At 42.1% G+C, this 14,143-nt stretch overlaps 1 pseudogene across 1 annotated transcript; it reads left to right on the top strand.

Annotated features, from left to right (window-relative positions):
- The first annotated feature begins 1,116 nt into the window (after positions 1-1,116).
- Positions 1,117-9,712, top strand: LOC108593268 (large ribosomal subunit protein eL30 pseudogene; annotated as a pseudogene). Its single transcript, XR_008473595.2, has 4 exons — positions 1,117-3,533; positions 7,122-7,904; positions 8,346-8,466; positions 9,233-9,712. The product of XR_008473595.2 is annotated as a large ribosomal subunit protein eL30 pseudogene (transcript).
- Positions 9,713-14,143: the final 4,431 nt, after the last annotated feature.

Raw genomic sequence — 14,143 nt, forward strand, 5'->3', positions numbered from 1 at the left:
ATAGATTGAGCGATAGATAGATAGATAGATTTTTTTTTTAATGGAAGAATAAGGGGCTAGGCGCAGTGACTCGCACCTGTAATCCCAACACTTTGAGAGGCCAAGGCAGGAGGATTGCTTGAGCTCAGGGGTTCAAGTTTATAGGGAGCCGAGATTATGCCACAGCACTCCAGCCTGGGTGACAGAGCAAGACCCTGTCTCTACAAAAACAAACAAACAAAAAACTGGAAGAATAAATTAAACTTTAATGAAAAATGGAAGGAAAAAGCAAGTTAGAGGGAACAGGGTTAGAAGCTGAACTTCTCTGAATAGACTTTGTTTCAGAGCTCTTGACTTACAAACCACATAAATGGTTTACATAATAAAAAATACATCAGTTCCTAAAAACTGAAAACAAAATAAATAACTAAGTTGATGGTTTAGCCATTACCATATAGAGAACGTGATATCCAATTAATTCGGCAACTTCAGAACATATTAACTTGACTGTACCTTCCTAGTGGGATATATTCTAAGGGAAAAGCAGAATTGCAAAGAAATCTTCAATCGTATTCAGGGATCGTATTGTTAATGATATTGACATGGTGAGTATGAAACTACCATACACGTGTATATGACAGGATACAGCAAATAAGGAATTTCGTAATGATGTTGGAAACAATTATATATACAAATAGAACAGGCTAAACTGGGTTAAATTAAGTTAAAGCTGCCGCCTTACATATTTTAAGTTTGGCCTAAAAGTCGCTCCGTATATAGTGAACCGTAACCTAACTGGATACGTAAACAGACTGTAACCTATCACTGGCCGCCAACTGTTCAAACGAGGCAGACACTGAGCTGGAACCAGTCCAGTTGTTTCTGTGCCTCACTTCTGTTTTCTGTCCACCACTTTCCTCTTTCTGTCCATAAATACTATCCAACCACACGGCAGCTCCGCAGTTGCTCCAGACCTATTCTGGCTCCAGGAGATGGGGGTGCTGCCCAATTTGTGAATCCCTCTTTGATCAGTTAAACTGTTTACTGTGTCTAAAGTTTTTCTTTTAACAAGCAAATAAGTGATTATGTTAATTAGAGCAAAGAAGTACAAATATAAAATCAAAGAAGGTAGGTAAAGAAAAACTGTAAAACTTTATTTGAATTGGAAATGTAAGTACTAACTCATGAGGTATTTCCCTTTTCCATAAACAAAAACGTATTTCTGGCTCTGTCCAGGGAACAGGTCTTCATGCATTGACCAACCCAATAGCAACGAGGACCTCTAGTGCCAGACCGTGATCTCTGAAGGGCTCCTTGGGAAAATGGGTAATTTTGTGCCTGGAGCAGGAATGAGCCTAGAAGACCTAGTCATGCCAGAAAACAAGGAAGCTATTAAAGTCTGCTGGGTTCATGTTAAAAGGTCACAGGCACCACTTTGAAGGAGCTCACAATAGCCAAAGATGGAGCATTATCAATAAGAATGATTACCATAGAGACACTTAAATATGCTAAAATCTGTAAGTTCATAATCATACTTTTTTTAAAAAGTCTCATTCATCATCTCATTGATTATCTAAAAGAACCAAATACTTTTTCAAAAATGGAAATGTGAGAGTTCTATCCCATGGGACAATCTTCGGCCAGCAACGTATAGAAGTCAGTGATGACTATTCCCTTCTTCTCCTTCAAGTAGACTATTCTTACATGCGCTGGACATAACTTCCCAGAGGGTCCCTAATAGGATTAATCTCCAGCTCTCCACAGCGTGATGCACTCAGTTAGGTGCTCTGACATTATCTTTTCCTCCTTTCCTGCCTCATCCTTCCCTCATTCTTCCTTGGAGGATCATTTTCCACAATAATGACCATCACACAAGTCTTGTCTCAGGCTCAGCGTTTTAAAGAAACCTAGGCTAAACAGTTGGTACTAGAAGTAGCTCCTCATACCGGACTATTATTCAGTCTTGGAAACAAAACAAGGAAATTCTGTTATTTGCAATAACATGGATGAACCTGGATGGCATTATGTTAAGTGAAATAAGCCAGACCCAGAAAGACAAATACCATACAAACTCATATGTGGAATTAAAAAAAAAAATACCAAACTCATTGAAGCAGAGAGTAGAATGATGAGGGATAGAAAGGTCATTAAGAGAATGTCAGTCAAATGATATAAAATTTCAGTTTCATAGGAGGAATAAGTTTAAGAGATCTGTCAGGTGGGCACGGTCGCTCACGCCTATAATCCCAGCACTTTGGGAGGCCAAGGTGGGCAGATCACAAGATCAGGAGTTTGAGACCAGCCTGGCCAATATGGCGAAACCCCATCGCTACCAAAAATGCAAAAATTAGCTGGGTGTGGTGGCATGCATCTGTAATCCCAGCTACTTGGGAGACTGAGGCAGGAGAATAGCTTGAATCTGGAAGGCAGAGGTTGCAGTGAGCCAAGATCTCACCACTGCACTCCAGCCTGTGCAACAGAGTGAGACTCCATCTAAAAAAAAAAGAGAGATCTATCATAGAATATAATGATGTTAGATGGTGATTGTGGACATGGCTATAGTTATAACAGCTTGTGGTATACTTGAAAATTAGATTTTAGGCCGCGCGCGGTGGCTCAAGCCTGTAATCCCAGCACTTTGGGAGGCCGAGGCGGGTGGATCACGAGGTCAAGAGATCGAGACCATCCTGGTCAACAAGGTGAAACCCCGTCTCTACTAAAAATACAAAAATTAGCTGGGCACGGTGGCACGTGCCTGTAATCCCAGCTACTCAGGAGGCTGAGGGAGGAGAATTGCCTGAACCCAGGAGGCGGAGGTTGCGGTGAGCCGAGATCGCTCCATTGCACTCCAGCCTGGGTAACAAGAGCGAAACTCGGTCTCAAAAAAAAAGAGAAAAAGAAAAACAAAATTAGATTTTATGTATTCTTGCCACAAAAAATAAGTATGTGAGATAAAACATATGTTAATTCACTGGATTTGGCTGTTCTACAGTATATACATTTTTTTTAATTGTGTGGTATGTCAGAAATATATGCAACTTTTATTTGTCAATTTAAAAATCAGTTAAATAAAGAAGTAGCTCTAGAAAGCAGACCCTCAGATTGAGATGCTGGGACTGGTCACTCACTGGTCAGCCTTAAAAAGCACCAAGTAGGATAAGTAGGAAAGAGATCATCATAAAAACTGAATTTGGTTGACTTTTGTTCATGGCTTTAGAGGTCTTAAAGAAAAAAGGAAAAAAAGACCCATAGATGGGTACGGGTTAGGCAGACAACTCAAGACACACTGTGAAAGTGAGAAAGCGTCCATGGTTGTGTTTTAAAATGGTTCTCATCCTTTGTAGCCACAGGGCAGGAGCTGTTCAAAAGCAAGCCTGAGATCGAATTGCCAGGCTAGCAGAGCTCCAAGAATACTGAATGATAGCCTCAGTAGGTCTCGTATGTCAAGGTCGAAGATCCAGTATGATAATCATGAGAATCAGAGACCAGGATGAGGATATTTGGTTGCATGAACCTGACCACCTTGAACCATCAGCTACCTCTTAATCCTCCAGGTTAGTGAAAAAACCTCCCTCCCCCTTGTTAAAAGAGAACAGCCTCCATTCAGTAGGAGACCTTGCAAAGGACTCACGTGAGGCAGGTGGTTCACAAAATTGAGCTTATCCTTCTCAAGATCTAACTCCATCTTCCCTAACTACCTCCAAACCAGTGACAAGGAACAAGTCACAGCACAACCCAAGTGAAAATTCTTCCTCTGGAAGCATATTATATACACATCCAACAAATTTAAAGACCTGGTTAACATGTCTTAAAAGGAATTGGGGTGTTTATGGGAGAGGAGCTTGAGGACATTAGACTGGGGAGGGCAGTATATAAAGTGGACTAAGTGAGCAGATAAATAATTTGGGAGCGGCTGGGCGCGGTGGCTCACGCCTATAATCCCAGCACTTTGGGAGGCCGAGGCGGGTGGATCACGAGGTCAAGAGATCGAGACCATCCTGGTCAACAAGGTGAAACCCTGTCTCTACTAAAAATACAGAAATAGCTGGGCATGGTGGTGCACCCCTGTAGTCCCAGCTACTCGGGAGGCTGAGGCAGGAGAATTGCTTGAACCCAGAAAGGCGGAGGTTGTGGTGAGCCAAGATCGTGCCATTGCACTCCAGCCTGGGTAACAACAGCAAAACTCCATCTCAAAATAATAATAATAATAATTTGGGAGCACTCTTTCGTGACTGGAACTTAATATCTTGATAAGGACACTTGTAGTCAGTCCTAAAATGCTGTTGGGATGACTCCTCAAGGCTTGGCTACAGTATCTGTCTCCTGTGAGATAGAGATGCTAGAACGGCCTCAACAGAGTGTTCAGAAAGGTGTCAACAGGTTCAGAAAAGTATAAATATTAAAATCCTTTGTGATGTGAATCAGAGTACCTACCACCTGACTAGGTCCCCCAAGAAGGCCCAAGTAATAACCAATAGAGGAAGTAATGACAGTGCTGGTGAGGTGCCAGCATCTTTTGAGATCAGCCGTAACTGTCCCTCAGTACATCTGTATATCACATTTAACAGCAGGAGATCTTGCAATGGAATTGGGCTATTGTCAATGGGGATGATAAGATTCAAGAATAGCAGAGACCAGATGGTGGCATCTAATCTTAGGAGTCAAGAGGAACATAATTGCTGTAATACAGACCAAAGCTGGAGTGGCAGTCAGGTTTCCTGACCTACTAGGATCTGTGGCAATGGCTAATGGCTTTACAAAAAGCAACACAGAAGGGCAACAATTAGACTACTATGTGGTTTATACAATCACAAAAAACTGAAAGCTAGTGAGCAAAAGGCTGATGTCAGTCACCAGATAGGTAATTGCAAACCTGTATTTCAGATCTCAGGCCAATTTTCAGAACCAAAGCCTACTGATTAAAGAGGAAGTCTAATCCCCTCGATAAGGAATCCTGCAATCCCACAGCAAATACATACAATAAGCATGCCCCCATTCCCTCCCCGAAGGGACCTGCAGCCTTTTTCCAGATATACTAGGGAAAAGGGAAATGCCCAGATTTTTGAGGGCAATTAGACACACAGTTAGCTGATACTTCTGCCAGGGGGCCTGAAATGCCAGCATAGTCCCCAAGTTAGAGTGGGAGCTTATGAAAGCCAGGAGATACATGGAGTCCCAGTCCATGTCTATTTCACAGTGGGTACCTGGACTGGCCCCTAAGTGCGTAATTGGGATGGTTAGAATTAAAAACTGGAAAAGGCCTCAGATTTCTTTATTGACCTGTTGAAAAAAAAAAAAAGAAAGAAAGAAAAGAAAATATTATTACAAATACCCATAACTGCATGTTAAATTGGTAATTTTGTTTTGTATTTTATATATTTAAAATAAAATGCTTTCCAAATAGAGATTCTCCCAATAGGCATTACAATCTAAACTCTTCCCTGGAATTCTCTCTCACTTTCCCTGCCTGTTTCACTTTCTTGGTTCACAAGCTCCATTGTCTCCATAACTTTGGCCTCACGTTGCTCTCTACCTTTTCTCTAAGCACACATAGTCTGCAAATATGTCAGTTTTTAAGTTATATGGGCTCAACAACTTATCTTTTATGAGAAGTTTATAATATTTTGAACTAAATGAAAATGGAAATACAACTTACCAAAATTTGTGAGGTGCAGCAAACACAGTGATTACAGGGAAATTTAGTGCCTGTATTAGAAAAACAGAAAGATCTAAAATCAGTGACCTAAGCTTCCACCTAAGAAACTAGAGCAAGAAAGACAATTTAATCCTAACACGAGAACAGAAGAAATAAAAATGAGAACAGAAATCAATGAAGTTGAGAACAGAAAAACCATAGAGGGAATCAACAAAACCTAAGGCTGGTTTTGGGAAAGAACAAAAAAATTGATAAACCTTTACCCAAACTAACCAAGAAAAAAAGAAGAGACATAAATTACCAACGTCAGAAATACAAGAAGGCTTATCACTACTGATCACACAGATATTAAAAGGAGAAAGGAAGAACACTGTGAAAAACTCTATGCCGACAAACTTGATAATTTAGATGAAATGGACCAATTCCTTGAAAGACACAAACTATCAAAATTCACACAAAGAGAAATAATCTAAATAGCTCTATCTCTAAAAAAGAAATTGCATCAATAATTAATAGCCTTCCAAAAAAGATATCTGAAGACCCAGATGTTTTCACTGGTGAGTTTACCAACCTATACAGAAAATAATTTAGCAATATCTATCAAAATGTTAAATGCACGTATCCTTTGACCTAGGAAAATTTTCTTCAGGTATATTTATACAGGTGGGCTATGATATGTGTAGGAGGGTATTCATTGCCGTATTGTTCCTATTACCAAAAGATTGAAAACAACGTAAACCTCCATTGATAGGCTCCCTGTTAAGTACTTACGGCACATCCATACATGAAAATCCATACAGCTAAGAAAAACGTGAATCATTCATTATATATCACTATGGCATGATTTCCAAAAAATATTGGCACATGATAACAAAAGAACAATTTACAGAAACCATGATTATAGTACATTATCATTTGTGTAATAAGAAAGTAGAGAGAAAAATATATGCTTGTGTTTTCATGTCTATGTACAAAAAAAATCTCTGGAAAAAATATATATGAAAGTAATGTAACTGCATACTTCTAGGCTGGGTGCAGGTGGCTCACGCCTGTAATCCCAGCATTTTGGGAGGCTGAGGGAGGTGGTTTCTTAAGGGCAGGAGTTTGAGACCAGCCTGGCCAACACAATGAAACTTCTTCTCTACCAAAAATACAAAAATGAGCCGGGCATCATGGCTAGCACCTATAATCCCAGCTACTTGGGACACTAAGGCTTGAGAATCACTTGAACCTGGGAGAGGCAGAGGTTGCAGTGAGTCAAGATCACTCCACTGCATTCCAGCCTAGGTGACAGAGTATGACCCTGTCTCAAAAAAAAAAAATGCTTATGTCTAAGAAAGGGGAAAGGGTGGCTGAGAAAAGGAGGCTAGGAGAAAAATTATTTACCTCATATACTTTATATATTTTGAATTTGTGAAACATATATTTTAATTCTAAAAGTTAGAAATTTTAAAAGTTAACAGTTTTCCTCTTCCCCCATCCTCAGAGACTCTGATTTGGAGCCAAGGAATCTGCATAATTAATAGGCTCTCCAAGTGATACAGCAGATGCAAGGAGCACATTGAGAAACATCACTGACCCACATCACAGGTCTGCATGTGAGAACAATAGGAGTACCACAAAGAATTGAGGATTTGGGAGGGGAAAAAAGGACGTGAGGATGAAGAGAGCCAAAGACAAGATCCAGCTGCTGATCCCGGTAGAGTGGGAAACTGACAACATTGTCCTAAATAAGATGGAAGGGGAATTTTCCAAAATAGAGGACAATACACCCATGTGGATGTCATGGGAGACTAGCTCCTCTTACTGTTCTAGATGCAATTTTAATATGGATTATGTCATCAAAAAGAAAGAGCTGACATTAGGCTAGGGATGGTAGCTCAGGCCTGTCATCCCAGCACTTTGGGAGGGTGAGGCGGGTGGATCTCCTGAGGTCAGGAGTTTGAGACCAGCCTGGCCAACATGATGAAACCCTGTCTCTGCTACAAAAACAAAAATTAGCAGGGGGTGGTGGTGAGCGCCTATAATCTCAGCTACTCAGGAGGGTGAGGCAGGAGAATCACTTGAACCCCAGGGGGCGGAGATTGCAGTGAACTGAGATTGAGCCACTTCATTCTAGCCTAAGTGGAAAAGCGAAACTCTGGTGCAAAAAGAAAAAAAGGAAAGAAATAGCTGATGTTACAATTCTTTTGGACATGTCAACAAAGTTCGTCTCCTTTGATTCCTTTTTCTCTAAAATTGCTGATTATGATCAACCTCTAAGTGTCAAGTAAGCATATTTTATATGTTTTTCTTCTTTGTGCTTTCTCTCTCTCCTCCCCACCTCTTTTTTTTTTTTTTTTTTTGAGACGGAGTTTCGCTCTTGTTACCCAGGCTGGAGTGCAATGGCGCGATCTCGGCTCACCGCAACCTCCGCCTCCTGGGTTCAGGCAATTCTCCTGCCTCAGCCTCCTGAGTAGCTGGGATTACAGGCTTGAGCCACCGCGCCTGGCCCCCACCTCTTTTAAACATACCTCCCTTCTTAAAAATTTGTACCGCAGTAGGATGGAAGGCTAGACACGAATGCACACACGGTCTGTCCAATAACTGCGTTCGTGCTGCCAACTTTCCTCCTAGAGTCTTCTCCTATCCTACACCAACCCACCCCATCCCATCCCATTCATTCAACAATGGGATATATTGCGAGCTTATGTTTCTGGCACTATTCTAGGTACTGAAGATAGAGTTGTGATCTAGAAGATCTCTCCTCTTACAACATTTACAATTTAGAGGGAAGAGAAAGGCAAAAAGGAAAAGAAGCATAGAAATGAATTAATTATTTTCAGATAACAGTAAGTGCTCTAGGGAGAGGGGACACTTTCGGTTGGGGGAGTCAAAGAAGCTGTCTCTGAAAAGGTGATTTGAGACCTGAATGATAAAAATAAGCCATCAAGTCCATTTCTGGGACAAGAACATTCTAAGCAAAGAAAGTGAATACCTGCACCCTGATCTAGAACATACTTGTATTCTTAAGGAATGCCAAGGAGGCCAATGTGGCTACAATATAGGAAACTAGGAGGATACTAATATATTAGGTTAAAGAAGTAGGCTGTGTGTGTGTGTGTCACAGTTTAGTGCTACATCATTTGATAGTAGTTGTTTTCATCATGTCCCCTTATCCCCTTAATGTGTGTCTTTCTTTCTTTTTTTTTTTTTAAGAGACAGGGTTTCACCATATTGGCTAAACTGGTCTCGACCTCTTGACCTTGTGATCTGCCCACCTCCGCCCCCCAAAGTTCTGGGATTACGGGCATGAGCCACCGTGCCCAGCTCTCTGTGTGTCTTTCTTAAGAACAAGGATATCCTCTTATATAACCACAATGCAGTTATCGATGTCAGGAACTTTAACGGTGATATAATACTTTTATCTATAGTCTGTATTCTAATTTAATCAATTTAATTCTACTAATGTTCTTTAGTTTTTTTCCTGGAATGGGGTCCAGTCCACAATCACAGACGACATTTAGTTGTCTCCTTTAATTTGAATCAATTCCTCAGCCTTTTCTTGTATTTTAAGACACTCACATTTTTGCCTTTCTCACTCCCCGGCAGTCTTAGTGGCTGCTCTTGGTTGGGGGCCATCCCGCACCTAAGACAGGAAGATGGTGCCTGCAAAGAAGACGAAAAAGTCGCTGGAGTTGATCAACTCTAGGCTCCAACTCATTATGAAAAGTGGAAAGTAGGTGCTGGGGTACAAGCAGACTCTGAAGATGATCAGAGAAGGCAAAGCGAAATTGGTCATTCTGGCTAACCACTGCCCAGCTTCGAGGAAATCCGAAATAGAGTGCTACGCAATGTTAGCCCAAACTGGTGTCCGTCACTACAGTGGCAACAATACTGAACTGGGCACAGCATGTGGAAAATACCAGAGTGTGCACACTGGCTATCATTGATCCAGGTGATTCTGACATCGTTAGAAGCATGCCGGAACAGACTGGTGAAAAGGAAACCATGCGAAATTTTCCTTTAATAAAATTTTCCGAAACTTGTTTAAAAACAAAAAAGAAGGAAGGCACATTTTTAAAGAATATAGATTAATAATTTTATGATATTGAAATAGTTACCTCAATTTGGATTTTTTTTTTTTTTTTTTTTTTTTTGGTGTCTTAAAATAAGGTTAGATTCACATTTTTGGCATGAAGGCCACACGAACAATTTTCTGTCCCCCTCACAGTATCACTACAGAGCCACATTGCCCTTTGTTGCTGATGTTAATTTTTATCGTTTGGATTATCTGTAGGTGGTATTGTTCATTTTCTCTACTGTGTCATTACTCTTTTTTTTTTTAATTTTTTTTACTTTTTAAGAGATGTGATTTCTCCATGTTGGTCAGGCTGGTCTCAAACTCCCAACCTTAGGTGATCCACCCACCTCGACTTCCCAAAGTGCTGGGATTACAGGTGTCAGTCACCATGCCTGGCTCTTCATGAGCCATTACTCTTTATGAAGCAATAATTCGAGAGAATATAAATACCTTGCACCTCATCAAAAGAATTAAACACAAACACATTAATTAATACCCAGCAAAATAGACAACAATCGTTAGGTTCTATTTCCTGCATTATTTAGACATCTTTCTAACTTTAGTTTGTTTAAATCAGAATCCACAGAGGGTCCATGCAATGAATTGGCTTGGTAGCAAGTCTCTTTCAATCTGCAGCAGGGGACCATAAATTCTTATCAACTCTTACGAGTGTGAAATTGTGTGACTGAGAAAAGCACCTGGGACACAGACAGCAAGGCCATTATTCTGTTTCCAGCACCTGGCACATTGAGCTTATACATTTTTGTTGAACTTTTGGGTCCCCACTTCCCTCAGCACACATGGCCTCATTCCGCTGCAGGTAGCCACGATGCTGTGGTCTCCAGACTCTGTAATCTCTATTCTGGGTGAGGTCAAGGGCTTGGACAGGGGTGCCAAACATCACCATAGCCACAGTCCCAGCAGGGCCTTGGGAGAGCTGCCAATTTGACGGCAGGGTATAAAATGGGGAAAATAGTCCTTTTTTTGTCATTACCTCAGGGCCAAGCTCTGCCAGACTAAGTGCCTGGAGGAACTTGCTCTTTGTAATGACGACTGGGGCAGAAAGGAACTTAAATCCCAGTGAAATTTGACTATAAAATGTTTAAATACCATTACTGGAAATGATAGAAGCTGGTAAAACATTCACTTCAACATGCAAACGTGTGTGTGTGTGTGTGTGTGTGTGTGTGTGTGTCTTGTAAGAGGGACAGTCTTGAGTGTCCTTTTGTGTACAGACAGTTATGTTTAGGAAAAATATCCAAATGGACTACTTAGTTATGCAAATGTAAAACAGAAACCAGGTGGGAAATGATCATGCTTAGGAAGCTGCTGCTACCCCAAACTCAAGGGGTCCAGGCATTGGCTTGTCAGTGTGGGAGCCGGGGTCATCTCTGCAGACCACTTCCTTACAGTGGACTGTGCTATAGCTAAAACCTACGGGTTATTTGAGGGAGATAAATGTGTTCATGTTTGAGCAATTGCAACCAAGAGCTGAGTAGCTGAGGCACAGAGTACAGGAGAGACGCATCTGTGCCCCATTCCTGAAGGAGGGCCACAGAGATAACTGACTTGCTGCCCTATATATCATACTTTCGTTTGTTTGTTTCTTTGTTTGTTTGAAATGGAGCCTCACTCTGTCGCCCAGGCTGGAGTGCAACGGCGCGATCTCGGCTCACTACAACCTTCACCTCCTGGGTTCAAGCAATTCTCCTGCCTCAGCCTCCCAAGTAGTTGAGATTTTTTACAGGCGCCCATCACCACACCCAGTTAATTTTTGTATATTCAGTAGAGACAGGGTTTTGCCATGTTGGTCAGGCTGGTTTTGAACTCCTGACCTCAGGTCATCCGCCTGCCTCAGACTCCCAAAATGTTGGGATTTCAGGCATGAGCCACTGCGCCAGGTCTATATATCATACTTTTTTTTTAATTTTTTTTTTTTTTTGAGATGGAGTTTCACTCTTGTTACCCAGGCTGGAGTGCAATGGCACGATCTCGGCTCACCGCAACCTCCACCTCCTGGGTTCAGGCAATTCTCCTGCCTCAGCCTCCCGAGTAGCTGGGATTACAGGCACACGCCACCATGCCCAGCTAATTTGTTGTACTTTTAGTAGAGACGGGGTTTCACCATGTTGACCAGGATGGTCTTGATCTCTTGACCTCGTGATCCACCCGCCTCGGCCTCCCAAAGTGCCGGGATTACAGGCTTGAGCCACTGCACCCGGCCTATATATCGTACTTTTAAGGTTCTTCATTCTTCCAGTTGCTCAGGCCAGACACCATAGTCATCCTCAATGCCTCATACCCGATTTCACCCACAATATTCTATTAAGGATACCTTCAAGTACATCCAGATCCCAACCCCTTCTCACCTTCTTTACAGCTCCTGCCCGTCTGAGCCACCATTTCTCCCCTGTATCACCTCAAGAGCCGGCTACCTGGTCTCCCTGCCTCTGCTCTTACCCCTACAATCTACCCTCAACAACACAACAGCAACAGCATTCCTCTTAACCCCCAATAGCTTTCATCTTACTCAGAATAAACCCATAGTCCTTACAATAAATGGCCTACAAGGACCTAAATGACCTGCCCCACACCCTATCTGATAAGTCATTCTTCTCCTTTCTTAGGTTAAGATTTACTTCTAGAGTACTTACAATGTGCCAGGCCCTGTTCTAAGTGCTTCACGATTATTCATCCTCATAACAAGCCTCTGAGGTATGTATTATCATTATTCCCATTTTACAGATGAGAACCCTGAGGCACAGAGAGAGTAAATAAGTTGCCCAAGGTCACTTGACTTGTAAGCAGGGGTTTGAACCTTGGCAGCCTGGTTTTGGAGCCCATGCCTGCAACCCTCTTCCTTCTCAGTCAACTCCAGCCACACCAGCCTCCTTGCTTTCCTCAACATGCCAGGTACTCTCCCAACTCAGGGCCTTTGTACATGCCTTTCCCACTGACTGGAAATCTTCCACCCTAGCTATCTGCTCAGTGATTCTTGCACTTTTTGGGAAGGTCTCTGTTGAAAAGTCACCACCCTATCTAAAGTGGCACACACTGACATACGTTGGCCTCAACACACACCACCTGACCTATTATATATTTATGACTGTTTATCTACTGCCTGTCTCCCACACCGAAATGTGAATGCCAGTAAAATAAGGTTGTTTTGTTTTGTTTTGTTCATTGCTACAGTGTAGAACCCCCGAGTCTAGCTGGGAACAGGGCAAGTAACAAATAAACAGTGGTGAATAAATTTAAGATAAATAAGTAAATTTAAATCTATAAATTGTTTATAAATTTAAACAAATCAGAAATTGAGAACTGTTGAACATTAAAGAAGATGACTTTTCATTTTATAATTTAGAAGGAAAGGTGAAAGGAAATGATTTCTTAGTGAGTAAATATGCTGGTACCCTGTGTTCTGATGAGAGACAGAAGAAAAAGCATACCATGTGGGCAAGCAGTGGGCCAACGCTGAAGCGGGAGCATGTCCAGTCAGACACCCTGGGAGGAGCCCTGTTCTGATGAGAAATGCTGGCGGAAGCACAGGCAACGAAGGCCAAAATAGACCAATGGGATCACATCAAACTGAAAAGCTTCCACGGGGCAAACCACAGAGTGAAGCGACAGCCTACAGAAGTGGGGAAATACCTGCAAACTAAACATCTGATAAAAGATGAATGCCAAAACATGTATAAAGAACTCAAATAACTCAATAGCAATACAATAAATAATCTTATTTTTAAAATACAGGCCAGCGCGGGGGCTCACACCTGTAATCCCAGCACTTTGGGAGGTCAAGGTGGGCAGATCACTTGAGGCCAGGAGTTCAAGATCAGCCTGGCTAACATGGTAAAACCCTGTCTCTACCCAAAATACAAAAATTAGCCAGGCCTGGTGGCACATGCCTGTAATCCCAGCTACTTAAGTGGCTAAGGCAGGAAAATCACTTGAACCCAGGAGGCGGAGGTTGCAGTGAGCCAAGATTGTGCTAGTGCACTCCAACCTAGGCAACAGTCTCAAAGTATTTTTTTAACTTAAAAAAAATTTTTAAAGGCAGACCAAGTGTGGTGGCTCACACCCAGCATTTTGGGAGGCCAAGGCGGGCAGAACACCTGAGGTCAGGAGTTCAAGGCCACCCTGGCCAACATGGTGAAACTCCATCTCTACTCAAAATATAAAATTAGCTGGGCATGGTGGTGTGCACCTGTAAGTCCAGATACTCGGGAGGCTGAGGCAGGAGAATCGCTTGAATCCTCGAAGTGGAGGTTGCAGCGAGCCGAGATTGCGCCACTGCACTCCACCCTGGTGACAGATCGAGACTCCATCTAAAAAAAAAAAAAAAACTTGATCTCATTGAAGTAGAGAATAGAACAGTGGTTAGCAGGGGCTGGGCCGTCGGGAGGGTTGGGTGTTGGGATCATGTTTGTTAAATGCTGGAAATA

Source organism: Callithrix jacchus, chromosome 9, assembly GCF_049354715.1.
Source record: "Callithrix jacchus isolate 240 chromosome 9, calJac240_pri, whole genome shotgun sequence".
Taxonomy (NCBI): domain Eukaryota; kingdom Metazoa; phylum Chordata; class Mammalia; order Primates; family Cebidae; genus Callithrix; species Callithrix jacchus.